Below are 15,937 nucleotides of genomic sequence, written 5' to 3' on the forward strand. Positions count from 1 at the left end.
CCTTGTTATCTACATGGTGAGCAATTGGAACAGAGAAGCAGACCTCTCCTCGAGCAACTGATGAATTAGTTGTTGGGTTTCCTCGACAGCCTGGATTTATAAGAGCACAATTCTAACATAATTTATTAGATCTATAAACAGACAGATCCGATGTTTTTACTGAGATTACATCTTGTCACCCTCAGATATTGTGTCACTGACAGCCCTGTTATAATTTAATTTTATTATTCTGATAAGGTGTTGTTTCCAGGGGCTTTTTAAATTTATTTATTTATTTTTTCCCCTCTGAAAAGACATTTTCATTTTTAGCTAGAAAGGGAGCAGAAACTTCCTTGCTGGCTGTATCTGGTGGCCACCCAAACAGCTTTTCCAGCCATGACTATGAGCATCTTAAGGGCAGGAATGAAGTTTTAGCAGGAATTGATGTATCGCCCCTGGCCTGGGGGCCTGCAAGTACCTGCAGACGGCAATGGGCCTGTGGCAGGGGGGGTGCTTCCATTCACAGAAACATCAGGTAGTGATTGACCTTCCCTGGAGTCCTCACCTTTGCAGGCTCCCAGCCCCTGTCCAGGCCTCCCCATCAACCCAGGACATAGGCAGGTTCATCTCAGGTACAGTCATGACTCACCTGAGATTGAAGGTGGGTTTAGGGGCCAGGGATGGGGAGGGGGGGACTGGCTATCTGGCCAAGGGATCTTGCCCAGAACTATGCCCAAGGTCCCCCTCTGACCATTGCAAAACGAAACGGGTGCATGGCCACTCTCAAAGGCCCTACTAGGAAACCAGTCACAGCTCTGAGTGCCCAAGGCCTTCCAGGAAAGAGACAGTGGCTGTCCCAAGAACCGCAGGGGGAAAAGAATCTGAGAATTGTGTCCAACCCAAACAGCATAAGAGGGTTAGGAATGTCCCTCTTAGAGGCAATCAGATAAGGGTTTCTGTCTCTCCGGGTGGCCGTGACCTTGGGCATTCCACTCCTCTATGAGCCACTGCCCCAGCTGAAACATAGGGGGAATGATCCATGCCTCATATGTTCTGGGGAAAACAAAAAGGGCAACGTTTTAGAAGTTAAATGGCTATGTCTAAATTAAGGGTACGTTTATTAGCAATAACATCTCTAAGCTCCATTTTTTTCATCGGGAGGGATATATACTTTTGTATTGTTATTATTTTATGATAATAATAATTGGCACGCAGCTTTAAATTTTACCGGGTGCTTACATGTGACATAAAGTAACGTGAGCTCATTTTTATCCTGAGTAGCGCCAGGTCCATGACTTGGCACTTCTAATGAAATCAGGGCTCCCTCTGCCCTGAAAGCCTGAAAGCCGGCTCATTCAGGGTTCTGATGGAGCGGAGCATGGCTCTGAGGACAATCAGAATAAAAGTTGGTCACCTGCTCCCCGTTCTCCAGAGCGCAGCTACAGCTTGCTCATTGAACAGATGATTTGGGTCAATTCACAGGAAGCCTGGGGTGGGGGTGCTCTGGGGCTCTGGGCGTTTGCTTTCAGGGCCGGCTTCCGTCCCCAAGGCCAGAGGCAATTCTTGGAGTCATTGGTAAGCCCTCCAGGCCTCATGGGGAGAAAGAAAATTAATATCAGAAGTGGCAGCGTCTGAGTGGCAGCTTCATAACAGGCTTGAACCCCGGCCTCTCAGCTACAGCCGGGAATGGCTCAGTCAAGCACGTCATTGACTCCCAGGGTCCAGGAACCTGAGATGTGCATGTGGGCCTTGAGGTCATCCAGTCCAGCCCCCTCATTTTACAGATGAGAAGGCTGTATCCCAGGGAGGGCAAGGGGGTCGCCTGAGGTCGGACAAAGGGTCGGGGGACAAAAACTAGGGCTGGAACCAGGTCTCCTGGATCAAGCCTCTTTCCAACATGGGGTGTCCTATCAGGCCCACTCTAGCATCTGATGCTTTTCCGAGGTCCCGTAATGCACAAGGCCCATCCCAACTCCTGGCACTCAGTGGGCGGCCTGCGCACGTTGGTCAGGCACCTGCTGCATAGCGGCAGCGTCTCAGGCAGGAGGGAGGTACACACCCATTCACCCTTCATCTACCCTAGGCATCAACTTCTTGCTTCGCCCTACGGGGAGTTCCAGCCCAATCTCCCTCTCCCACTTGCCCCCTACTCCTACTCAAGATTCAGTGCCAGGAAGTGCTGATTTTCTGGATTGCTTCACGATTCTCATTAAAATTTTCCTGCCAGACAGTTCTGCCTCCTGCCAGCCTCACCTGCCCCTCACAATGCCTGGAGGAAGTCAAAGGCAAAGCTTTCAAAATACAGTTTCAGCTCCAACATCTCATCCACAGAGAAGCCTTCCCTCACTCCAGCCACCTCCCCCGGAGACCAGATCAGTTCGCAGTTTCCTTGCAGAGTAGCTCTGTTTGTAAGGAGACATCATGGTGCCGTTTCTTGATGAGCTTCTGCCTCCCCCACCAGAGGGAGCTCTGGGGGGCCAGGGTGATGGGGGCTTCTGTTGCTGTGATGTTGCCAGCCCTTAGCACACAGGGCAGGTGCTCAATAAATACCTGCTCAGTGAGGGAGGAAGAAAGACGATGCCCAGGCCTACCCATCCCTAGGAGAGGCCACCATGGTAGAGGGGGAATTTGGCTGCCCTTGAGGAGTCCAAAAAGATTGTGCCTCTGTACAAAAGAACCTGCCTTCAGGGTTGGCTTGGCTGAGACACACACAGAGCAAAGAGGTAGTGCCCTGTCCCCTTGGTCCCCCAACCCTAAGGATGGATGTTTCCAATTGCCCCAAGCTGAAAGAGTGCCCCATGTGACATTAGGGGCAGGGATCACCCAGGATGGAGGTGGCTACAGCAAGATGCCCCCTCCTGCCTACTTCCCAAGATTGCTCCAACTTGCAATGGAACCTGCTTGGAACCTGGCAGCCTGTCGTCATAGAAAAGGTACAAGGAAAAAAGGTTCAGCAGCCTGGTCCTGTGGGTCAGCCAAGGACAAGGCCAATCACCATCAAGAACAGAGAGAGAGGCTGTGGGGGCCCTAAAAAGAGCTTGTCTTTGGATCCAGAGGGAGAAACCCCAAGCGCTGGGGCCTAGCTCAGAGGCTGTGTCTAGATACTGGTGGCATCAGATCAGCAGAAACTGTTTAGAGGAACCAAAGCGGCCCCTGCAGCCACTGTTCAGAAACAGCTGACCTGGGTCCCCGAGGATCCAATCTGACCCACAGTCTGGTCAAGAGAGGAAGGGATAGCTCATGCCTCCAGGACCTGGCAGTCCTCAGCAATGAGGGTTACTGGGGAAATTTTGCTGGGGACACAGTACAACGTCATTGAGAATGATCCTACCAAATCTGCCCTCCAGGACACTGTCCAAAAGAAAAGAATGCAAGCCCCATTGTCAGGTTTAATTTTGAAGTAGCCATACCTTTTACAAGATGAAAAATAATATATCCTATTTAACCCACATATATCCAAAATACTATCATTTTAACATGTAAGCAATATAAAAATATTTTTAAATATTTTACACTCTTTTTTTTGAAAATGCAATGAATATTTTACACTTACAGTATATGCCATTTTGGACTAGCCACATTTTAAGTGGTCAGTAGCCACCTCTAGCTAGTGGCTACCATGTATGGGACAGCATAGCTCTAGAAGGTCAGGCCAGCCTTTAGCTTAACAGTCCTATCTGGAAAGTGGACATATCTCAAGGTTATCAAGTGTCTGAATTCAGGCACCAAAGGTGAAATGCACCCCTACAAAACAGGTGCAGAAATAAGGGATCGAAGAGAATGCCAGATAAAGCTTACTCAGATCCACAACTCCCTGAGCCAACAAAGCCAGGCTTTTGCAGGGCTCCAGTGGAACTTTTCTGGCTTGGGCACTCTGGAGCTGCTGCCTCCGTGGCTGCCCTCCGGAAATGCTCTGCTTTCAGCCTGGGAAATGGAGCTGTTTGAAACTGATCCAGGTTTTCAGCCGCCTGGTCCTCGCGCCCCATCTGCCAAGCACCAGGAACGAGGCGGATGCTGGAAACACATCTGTCAACCTGCCCTGATGGTTTCTGGCACTTCCCCCAGCCTTTCAGAGACTCTGCACCCTACCTTGGAAGAAGCTGCTCCCACCAGGGTGAACAGTTCCTGGCCCCCCACTGGAGGGGATCCTGGGGCCCCTCTAGAGGTAGTTGCCCCAGAGGACAGTCCACTGCTCTAGGGTACTGACTGGTCAGTCTGCTTTGCTGCTTTGCCGATGCCCACTCGTCTGACAAGCTCCCCCTCTGAGATGGCAAGTGGGGGTGCAGACCCTAGATCCCTACAGACACAGTGGACAACTCTCAGAGAGGCCGCATGGGTGCCAGTCCTGCAAATCCCAACATGGAGCAGGGCAGGTGCCCGAGTGGCCAGCAGCCACACCTGCTCTACATCCATTTACTCTACTAAAATAAAAATCGCTTTGAGGACAAGATAAGAATATGTCGATAAAGATCCTGACAAGCAGTATTCATCAGTTTCTGGGTGGAACAAGACAGAGAGCTAATAGGGAAAATAGAAAACCCATGAGCCATGGTGAGGTCAGGGCTCCGTTGCAGGCTGGAGTCTGTCGCCCCCTCTCCTGGCCAGTTCGAGTCCCTAGTGAGTTTGACATGATGTACGCTGCAAGGCAATGTTGGTCAGACTGTTTGTGCATGTCTAGGTGTATTTTATATGTCAAAAATCTCATGCACTAGACAGTCTAAGAGTGTCTGATTCTCCTCCAACTGTGCCAACCCCAGTTCAGGGCCAGACTGGCATCGGTGCTCAGTTAATATGCTTAATAAATAGCAGAAGGGAAGGATGGAGGGAAGGAAAAATCAAGAAAATTTGGTCAGGGGCAAGGATGTGGGGGACAGCCTCCTCCTCCCAGGGGCACCTGAGTGGCTTGGCGCACTGGGTCGGGCATCCTGGCTAGAAGGCAAAGTCGCTAACTCCCCATTTTCCTTCTTGAACCATCACGAAGTCTACACGTCAGCTAAACTCAGTACCATATGTGGGAACACTCATTCCGATATCCATGTTTTCCTTATAAAAGCATGTTGGTTTATGTGTGGGCAGAAGAACTCATTGTAAACTGTTAAATATGATGTAAATGCTAATTTCTCTGCATCGCCCCGTAAAGGAACGCCCTGTGAAGTGCATCTTGTGGAAAGCCATAAAAGAAAATGGTCAAAATAAATTAGGGAGAAATGCGGGTGATAGCATACGGGGTATGTTTTGCCAACACGCAGCCGTGAGTCCCCTCTCCACACTCTGGCCCCAGTAAGAGAAGATTTGCATAACTGCAGTGACAGATGCCACCACTTCCCAGCGGCCACCCGGCCTTGACAACTTTTGGGAAACAGTCTGCCAGGATTTGCTTCAAACCAAAACATTTTTTTTTTTTAAATCACCAAGCATTTCTTCCTTTTGCAATTCTTAACACAATCATGTTTTTTAGTGCTTCGGATCTCAGTCCTGCAAAGAAGCACACACAAAATGGTGGAGGTGTGCTTTAGAATCTAGCCGAGGTTCTGGGTTGCCCACCCAGGCTTGGAGTCCACAACCACCTTCTCTACAAAAACTGCAAATGCATTTTGGCCCCCTTCAAAGGGAGAACACGGTATCCTGCATGGCAGGTGTCTAGTGAGCACGAGCCTCTCCTGGCACTTCATTAACCGAACCCAGCTCTGGATTTCAACCACAACCCAGATTCCGTCACACACACAAAAATTAGAATCCCGGGGTCACACAGCTATTTGTGGAATGGATATTAGTACATTCTTCGCAAATGCATGATGTATGAACTGTATATATTTCTTTGATAAATTGTTTTTAAATATTTCCTCCTTTTTATTAATTGAAGAGGAGCCTCATGTATCAATGCCATTTCTTCCTGTTTTTCACATAAATTATTTTCTTGCAATGTTCGTTTGTATTATTATTGCCGATATTAAGGCAAAGACTTTTTTGCCTTGTAAACAAGATTTTGCTTACAGCTAAATGAAAAGAAGTGAAGTTAATCACATTGAAATAATAGGTTTAAAAAGGTAATTCAGTGGTATTGGAATGAAGTTTAATCTTCAGCAATAGAAGCCGTGCTGAGAGAAACGGCAGAAAAGCCTGTTCTGTAATTAAATGGTATTTATCATTGGCAGGTCAGCCCTGCTGGGTGAGAGGCTCCAGGTCTCCGCAGGGAAGGGAAAGGCAACCAGGGCAGACACAAAGGGCCCAGAACAGAGCGAGGGACTCAAGAGTGGGATGGGAAGAGGCCAGGTGCAGGTGGCACTTCATGGGAGCAGGCTTGCCCACCCAGCTCATGTGTACTTCAGCTCCCAGCTGTGAGCCTGACAAATTCCAAGAGCATCCCCCAGAAGGGACCCACCCCACAACCTCCCTGGTCAGCAGTAATCACGTGAGCTTGGAACTTAGACAGACCCGGAATCCAATCACTCTCTTCATCTACAAAATGAGGAAAATGGTACACTAATCTCCTGGAGCCGTCACAGCCAGTAACCCGGGATGTGATGTGCCATGTCCCATGCACGGCCCTGAAATAATCAGTACTATTAGCATGCTGGGCTTCCAGAGCTCAGGCAAAGCTAGCACAGGTTGAGAATCTCCAGCCTGACAAGAGAAGTCGGAGCTTCTCAAACAGATGGTTCTCAGGCAGCCTTCTGCCAATGTGGGCAAACCCATCAGCAAAGCATCAACCCTGGTGTAAGCTGAGAGCATCAGCCTGCAGCAAAGGAGGCTGAGGGGTGATTTCCAGCTGGTTCTTGGGGCACCTGGTTGGCTCAGTCAGAAGAGCATGGGACTTTTGATCTCGGGGTCATGAGTTCAAGTCCCACAGTGAGTGTAGAGATTCCTAAAATAAATAAATAACACTTAAAAAGAAAAAAAGAGACACGGTTCTCAAACAACTCTAGGCAAACATGGTCATATCCAGGACCAAGGCGAGTCACTAGGTTGGATCTCATCCCGGATCTCTCTTTTCAGAGCTGATTTCCTCCTGAGGCGAGAGGGTCAGAGCCCACAGAAGGTTTGGTGAGTCTAAGGCCATGCCGCCTCTAACTTTGACCTGGGTTCAGATCCTGAATCTACCACATGCAAGGGTGTGATAGTGGACCAAGGAGTATCCAAACATGGGAGAGAGTCAGTGGCTGGCAGTGGTGAGGGTGAAGCTAAATCATTCAGGGAGAGTCCTTAATCTTCCAAAGGCCAGTCCTACAGCTTGTTCCTAGTCTGTGGCTCTTTCTTTGGGGCCTCTTGACTCAAACCCCAGTTCATCCATGAGATTCTCACACCACTACCCTGCAGAGAGACAAAAAGATCCAGCAGAGGATGACTAGCTTGAGGAGGGACCTTCCAGTTTTCAACTCTGAAGTGTCTGTCAGTCAGGACATTCGCTGGCAGGAAATTTGAGCATTCCCAAAGCCCCGTTCAATGATCCCACCTCAGCCAGGCCTGTGCAGCTTTCACAGGACCCTGGGGCTCATGTGCCATTACAAGATGCCATAAAATCAGCCTAGCCCTCCATTGGCCCACGGGTCCTCCTGGAAAACATACCAGGACATTCTTGAACATCAGGGCAGCTGCACCTGGCACTGCTCCAGCCTTCATCTCCAAGAAGCTCGAATTCGGGCCCTTTATTACCATTCCCATTTTTATTAGTGTTCCGGAGCAAAGTGTCTGCGGCTGAAGTTATTGAATTTTCACTAAAATCTAAATACATGCACGACCTTTCTATACTTTCATGTTCAAAAAGGTACAGACTTCCAACTGCCGTCTCCTGCCTCCGCCCGTGTCCTTCCTCATTACAGGCTGTGGTCCAAAACCAATACAGGATTAAATAAATACCCCACTGAGAACTGCACTTGGGAGAATTGTCTCATTACGGTACAGATGTGGGCTATCTCCAAACAGCACCAACATCTTGTATTTTATTTTATATTGAAAAAAAAAGAAAGAAATTAAAATCCGAACAGTATCCAGGAAGGAAGTGTTTGCACGGGTGAATGTTTGATTTCATTTTTCTCCCAGCACGCCCTCTTCTTTTATCCCATAATGGTTCTTCTCAGCTAATCTGTCTTGAAAACCCACAGGTAGAGATGTTTATTGATACAAGCCCTACGTGCAACTCGGTTTACAGAGACCATGGAAAGTGCATATAGTAAATTTCACTTGATGTCTACTTATTAATGCAATTCCACTCTGAACATTTCAACAGAAAGAGGTTTTGGCAGATGGGGGATAAGTCTTACGTTATAGATATATATGGAAGAAAACATTTGGTTTCCATTCTGAATGACTGATACAGCCTGTCCCAATGATTGCATTTTTCAGGGCAAATCACCAAATTCAACATCAACTACTTTGCCTTTTAGCAGAGTTTAAGGGGGAAAAGAAGTTGTTTTTGTTTCAATCACTGACATTTCGTAAAAACGTTTCAGCTTTCCATTTCATACAAACACAACAAATTACTTTTATAATTTCACAAAAGCAACTTTGACCATGGTTCGCACAGAAACATCCTGTACCCTGAAACCACAAATCCAGCTTCCCAGCCGCTGGTAAACTCGAATCCCTAACGTAATGCCCACAGATGTTTGTTCCCTGAGACCCACCCAGGATCCAGTGTCCGTGGACAGAAAAGCAGGGCAGGGCAACTTACATTTCCTTTATGCAGATGGTGGAGAAATATAGCAGGGGAGACATGCACTCTACAAGGCCTTTATGGCCCATCTGTGGAACTGGAATATGAAATCAATGGCGAAGTCCAGACTGGGGCGCAGAATTATTCCAGGCGATCGTTCTTTCCTTCCTCCCGTCCCTGGCCCCTCCTCTGCTAAAGACTTAACATCACCTTGCTCATTTAGAGCATAATTGAGACTCCACTTTTATTTCATCATCCTTCCCCTTTCATTGATCATTGCTAATTTTCTGGCGCAGTGCCATCCAGGGAATGGGTTTACCTAACCCCCCGCAGAGGTTGGACTGGAGTCACCCGGATAACACGGGGGCTGTGCTTTCACAAACCGACAGCCGGTATGAGGAGCTGAGCAAGGACTCAAGGGTGTCTTCAACCCTCAACCCTTCTACCTGTCTGCCAGACCACCCGGATATAAGAAAATATCCTCCCCATCCCCAGGGTCCAATTGGCACCTCCGATTGGGACCTAAGCATCCTCCCCCATGCAGCCCAGTTGAAGGAACCCATCCCTTCCCCCACACGTGCAGAGACAGTGGGTGGCCACAGGCAGCTGTACCTCCAAGTAGCCAGATGTGAAAACAGCACATCTGTCTGCAGTTTCTCTGTTCAAACCGAGTCACTGCTTCTTCACTCATGCCTGAGAACATGTGCCAAGGGGAGATTTAGAACCACGAAGTCTCATCTCCCCTTCCAGATGCACCAGGCTCAGCCTGCCCCCAAATCTTGCCCCCAAATCTTGTAAGATGCATGGGGCGAAGCCTTGAACTTAGGGAAGTATAAACCTGCAAAGAGGGAAAGGCAGCCTGACAGAAAGGATCAGAGGGAAACAGTTCCCAGCACAGTATCCCAACATGACATTCTTCATCCCAGGAGGGGAAGGGGGAGAAAATCACAACTGTGAGAAATGCGATTGAGATATATAATTTTTTATATGAAACTAGCATCAGAGATTGGGACCTGCAAGTGACACTTCTATTTGTTCTGTAGCAGGGTAGAAATGGCAACATTTCCATCAAGATAGGAAACAGGTAGTGATGTGGCAGGGAGAGACCTATCAGTGGGACGTCCAAGCTATCCTCCCGCCCCCACCCACCAGTGTTTCATGGTACACCCGTGAGGATGGAAACCTGTGAGAGTTGAACCACCCCAATCCCGCAAGGCGCTTGAAGATTTGGAAGCAGTGGTGTGCTGGAGTCGACTTGTACCTCACAGAGCCAGACGTCAAATTTTCAGGAAATGTGCAAGTTGGTTATATCGTGTTGGTGACTTGAAAGTGGCCATGATAGGAATATTTGCCGAGGACAACCCAAGCAGGTTGTTCAGCCTGAACTAAAACCTTTGGTGGGAGGACTCTTCCTCTGAGATCAGTCAGCATAATGGCTGGATTAGCTCTGTCTAGTTCCCTTTCAAAGTCCCCAAACTACTTAAGCCCCAGACTTTCTAACTGGCATCAGCAAGTATCTAGCTTTCCCAGAAGTGCCCAAGGAGAGGCAGGGAAGGTGACAAGGGGAAAAGCAGACCTTTCAGATCCATACCCCTGATTCAACAAATCTTCTTGGCTTCAGCTCTTAAGGTGGGTCTCCACCTCAGGTGTCCCTTTGTCAGAGTTCCGTCGCTCTAAGAGCTTAGCTTTCTGCAGAGACTGCTTCTGTGGATGCCTTTCTGCCTGTTGCTTTCTTCAGAGAGCAGTCACTTATGCAAAGTCACATAGTGAGTCCAAGGCTCTGGGAGAAGGACCCTGGGTCCTGTACCCACTTCCTGTGGACTCGTGGTATGACTTTAGATCAACCCAGTTCTCCTCTGTGGTGATGGGGGTGGACTTGGTGGCCTAAGGCTCTGCTAACTGACACTCTGCCATTCATGAGTCCCTGGTCTAAATGAACTCTTGAAGGAGTGTGGAGAATATAAGAAATTGAAACAGATGGGCAAATGCCATCGAATTCTATGATAGAAAACATGAAACCATGACCAGTGATCCTGGACTCCTGCTCAATCTGAAGCTCTGCTTATTTTCTGAATGATCCATGAGCCCTTGGGGGAAAGTACCAGGAGTCCACCTGAGTGCTGCAGAAACAGCTCAGCCAGACCAGGATTTGGGGCATCTGAATTCAAAACCCAGCGCCACCACCTACATGCTGAATGACAACGGGACACTTACCTAATCTTTCTGACCTTCTGTTTCCTCATCTGTAAAATGGGTCATAATAACCCACACTCTCTAAGACTTCTGTAAGATTAAATGAGATAAGCCACTTAAAGCATTTAGCATCATGCCAGCTCCGACTCAGCACTTAATAAATAGTAGCTATTAATACTATTATTCCCTCAGACGGTGGGGCTGAATTGGAATTTGCAGTTCCAGCTTTGACAAGAGTTGAGTGCATACCTGGGGCTCAGGCGGGCCTGAGTCAGTCAGACTGCTTTGCTGAGTACACTGGGGTTATGAGGCTCACTTCTGGGTAGACCAGCTAGGGGGTGATTTATACAAGTCAATTTAGATTGCAGTTATATCTTTTTAGTTTGGAGTGAAAGGGGCAAAGACGTACACTAGAGAGGCCATGATGGGTTATTCAGCTCTGGGACCGGTACCAGTGTCTGGGATATTGCACACAGGACATGGGAATTGCATCCTGGCAGGCTGGACCAAGAATAGTGAGGTGCCTTCCCACGATTCATGGGCTGCTTGTGTCAGCAGAAAAGGAGGAGCAGGAAAGAAGTTGGCAAACTCCATCATGTGGAGAGTGAGACTTATGCCTAAACACACAAAGGACTCCCCAACAAAACTCAGAGGGCTTTCCAGAGGCCCATCTCGGTGGGGCCAGAGCAAGGAAAACATGAGTGAAGTTTGTTAATGTGGTCTCAGGTTTGACTTCCACCTGGAGTGATCTAGATACATTTGGGTCCTGCACCTTGCATCTGGAGTGAAGCGGGCAACCCTTTAGCAGATACTTTCAAGCTGTCCTTGGAGGCAAGTGGGAGAATGTGAGTGGGTGGAGCTTAGCTTAGCTTTCTGCAGAGACTGCTTCTGTGGATATCCTCCAAGGTGGATCCGTGACCGACTGTACCTAAAAGGAGACCCTCACCTGGTTGCACAATTAGAATCACCTGCAGAACTTTTAGACCTGCACTGATGCCTGCCTCTACCCTTGATGACTTGTATTTAACAAATCTGAGAGGAGACAAGAGCCTAAACTAGGATGACTATCATCTAAGTGATTCTCCTCAGCAGCCAGGGCTGAAGAGCAGTAGCCTAAGAGGAAGTCTCCAGCAGAGGCCACAAGCCTCTCTCTTTGATTCTTTCTTGGTCAGTGTTAAGTCAGTGGCTTTGATGAGGCGCTCAAGGTTTGTGACTCATACATTAGAGGCCCTGGAGTCTGAAGAGATCGTCGATGGGCCGGCCAATGGTCTCCAGATCCAACTGGAGCTCACCACCCTGCTTTGCAGAGTAGCATGTTCGCCATCACTGGATCCGTTCAAGGAGAGTAGATAAGCAGTCCTTATATGGTCCCTGCCTACGAGGCACGAATCACATCTTATCCTCACCCTAACACATGCACACACATGTGTGAATAAGGTTTGAGAAGCTAAACAGCTGCCTGAAGTCACCTAAATAGGTAGCACCCCAAAAGGCCAGCTGTCCAAGAAGTGCTGGCTTTTACCCGGGACCCTCTGACTCTTAGATCATCTCACCCGACTCCACAGCTCCATCGCTGCCTGTCCTGGGTCACGGGATGCTCCAGAGAGGTCAGGGGGAAAATGGGTCACCGGACATTGAAAGATGCCACCAGCCATGAATGCCTGTCAGCAACTCTGCCACTGAGGCTGTGGCTGCCCCAGTAATGCACCCTCTCCGGGGCCTGACTCCTGCCAAGGCACGCCTACTTCCTGAGGCCTTCTCTCAGGAAGGAAATCCCAGTCATCATAAAAGGAAAATAAGGAAATAAAATCTTAATAGGATTTCATAGATGATATAAAATCTCTACAACTCTGGGTGACAGACACTAAAAAAAGATCATTTAGAGAAAAAAAGCTTTCTAAGACTTCCTGTGGAATTGGTTGTCTCAAGAAGCTTGGATGGTGGTTGTATATAATGTCATCAGTTCTAGTTCCCAATGGGAGGCCGTGCCAGCAGGGCCTGGGCTGGATGGGGTGAGGGATTCAGGAAGAGTAACTCGGAAGCTCACACCCAGGAAGCACGCAGAGTTAGCGGATAACCCCAAAACACAGTCTTGTCTGGACAGGAGGCCTGACCACCTCCTCCACATCCTTCAGGCCTTGGCTCACCTGCTTCCCCTTGTGGACACCTTCCTTGAACCCCAACACACTTAGGCAGGCCATCCACATCCTCTCCAGGACTCTAGGGGAATGCTTCCCTGGCACAGCAGCGGTGCTCAGATGTGTCCGTGGGACACCAGCGCCAGCGTCGACAATGGGCACCCCTTGACCTGCCATTTCAGAATCTCCAAGGGTGGAGACTGGGCACCTGCATCTTTAACAAGCTCCACAGGTGTAGGTAGCATTCCATCTGGTGACAAGACCTAGTGGCAAGAAGGACCCCATCATGTGAGGATCTGGGAGCAGCGTGACCCAGACAGACAGATGATAAATGCAAATGTCCTGAGTTAGAAAAAGAGTTTGGAGGTTTTGAGGAACAGCCACAGAGGCAGCATGGCTAGAAAAAAATGGATGTAAGAAAAAGTGGCAGAGGTCGACAGTGGAGATATACCCAGGACCAGAGCCTGAGGGGGTTGAAGTTCAGATTTTATTCTAAGTTTAATGGAAAGCCACTAAAAGCCTTTGTTGAAGATTGAATTATTGGTACTAATACTTTTTTTAAGATTTTATTTATTTATTCATGAGAGACACACAGAGAGAGGCAGAGACATAAGCAGAGGGAGAAGCAGGCTCCCTGTCGGGGACCCCAATGTGGAACTTGACCTGGGACTCTGGGATCAAGACCTGAGTCAAAGACAGACATTAAGCCACCCAGGCATCCCTGGTCCTAATTCTTTATTCCATTGTAACAAATTATATATCTATACCTTCCTTGTGGCCTCATGGTGGATGGAGTACACTTCCTTTCTCCTTGACCTTGGCCTTAGCTCCATGACTTGCTTTGAGCAATCAGAGGGTGTTGGATGTGTTGGGAATGAAGCTTGAAATGTTCTTGTCAGGCAAACTTGCCCTCCAGCATCCCTGTTTGTCACCAGGAGAAGAACATGCCCTGAGACCCAAGAGAATGACAAACATACAGAGTAGCCCTGGGCCCAACCTACAGCCTGCCGTCAAACCCAGCCTACGTCAGCCAAGTCTCAGCCAACTCTCAGACACATGAGAAAGAAAAAATGTTTATTACTGCCTAGCATGGAGTTTTAGGGTGATCTAACTTATAACCCAGAATTACTGTGAAAATGACTTTCAAGTAAAGGTTTTCAGTCAGAAAGTATTTGATTTGGCTTCTGTTTCGTAAAGATCACTCTGGTAGCTATAAAGAGATTAGATGGTGAAAGACAGACATGGAAACAGAATTAGACCCTGTGGTGTCCTGGGTAAGATTCTGTGATGGTAGCAGTAGAGACAGAGAGAATGAAATGGGTTCTCGATGGAGCATCAGAACAGACAGAGCTTGGTAATGAATAAATTCGGGGACATGAGATCAAGACCGCATCATACAATTCCAGGAGGAACCACATATATGACCCAGTGCAACGTGGTACCACTGAATATAATGAGGGATATAGAGAAATCACAGAAAAATATCTTTCAGGTTTCTTGGCTTATGTGACTGAGTCTATGGTGGTGCCATTTACCAAGATAAGGATGAGCTACGAGGAGGAAGGCTGGTGTGGATGGAGGAGGAAGGGCAGGGGACGATTGGCTTTGTTTCTGTCATGCTAAGTTTCAGTGTCCATTAGACACGCAAACAGAGATATAAGTAGGCAGCTGGATATATGGGTTTAGAGCCCAGTGGATCAGTCAGGGCTGGAGTTGCAAATGAATGAACCAACATTTGACCTTAGTATGGCATGCCTGTACTCAAGCTGTTCCCTTCACCACCTCTTCATTGGTCACTGAGCTCCTATTTCTCCTTTAAGGCTTCCATTTCACCTCCGGGCAGTTAGCTGTTCTTACCTCTGTGCTTCCAGAGTGTATAGTAAACATTTCCCATAGTATAAAATAGTTCTCCTCTCCCACTTGAATGCAAACTGGGAATCTTTGTACTCCCAGCACCTAGCTTCATGCTTAGCTCATGGACAATGTTCAGTAATACCAGCTTTCTTCCTTCAAGGCAATGGGACGGGTACTTTTAGAAGCCATAGTCCATCTAAACTTCTCAACAGCACAGCAGGGATGATTATCATTCCATTTTAAAGTTGATGAAACTGAGGCTCCGAGTGGTTAGGGTCTTTCCCAAAGTTTTTGCAAGTGGAAGAACTGGAATCTGTCCAATTTCCCTGCTGGGGCTCTTCCCATGTTGGCTCTGCCCCATTTCTGCCTCCCCATCCCCACCCTCTTCCCTGGCAGGGCTCCCACGCTGCCTGCGCCTCCACACAGGATGTGCTTCCTGAAGTTCCTGGTCCAGATGGCCCGCGGAAGCTGCTCCTCATAAATCACCAGGCCTTGCAGAGCTGTGCTCAGCCACTTTCTCCTCTCAATCTCCCCAGGTCCCGGTGCGTGGGCCCCATCTGCCCAGTCAGCAGAACTGGCTCCTCCAGCCCGGGGAATATGGCTGTGGTCCCCCTCCCCACCGGGGCCAGGAGCCACAAAGGAGATTCCTGAGAGCCGATGAGGGGACTCACAGAGCATCTTTGTTAGGAACTTGGAGTGGACTCAACAGGATGGGCAGGGAACATGGAGAGCACTGCTTGAAGCTTTGCACCTAGGGGACGTGCAGGCACAAAGGACTATCTAATCCACCGGCCAGCAGGGTCCCACCACCACTGGATCCTCAGACCCTTTTGTTCCCCTAAGCAAGAAGACAACATGCCACAGGGTAAATGCATGCTTGGCACTGTAGAGTCCCCCCCCCCCCCGCCCCAAATTTCTAAATACGGATCAACAGCTTCAGTGACGACCCAATGAAGAACCAACTCACTTTGGACAAGTCATTCTCCTTCCATGAACTTTAATTTTCTTATTTTTAAATTGCAGGTAATAATACCTGCCTCCTAACCCTGCTAAGCTATCAATAGATAATATATTGCCAAAAGGCATGTGGTGAGTCCTCAGAACATGGTCAGAATATAAA

Source organism: Canis lupus, chromosome 24 (assembly GCF_011100685.1).
Source record: "Canis lupus familiaris isolate Mischka breed German Shepherd chromosome 24, alternate assembly UU_Cfam_GSD_1.0, whole genome shotgun sequence".
NCBI lineage: Eukaryota > Metazoa > Chordata > Mammalia > Carnivora > Canidae > Canis > Canis lupus.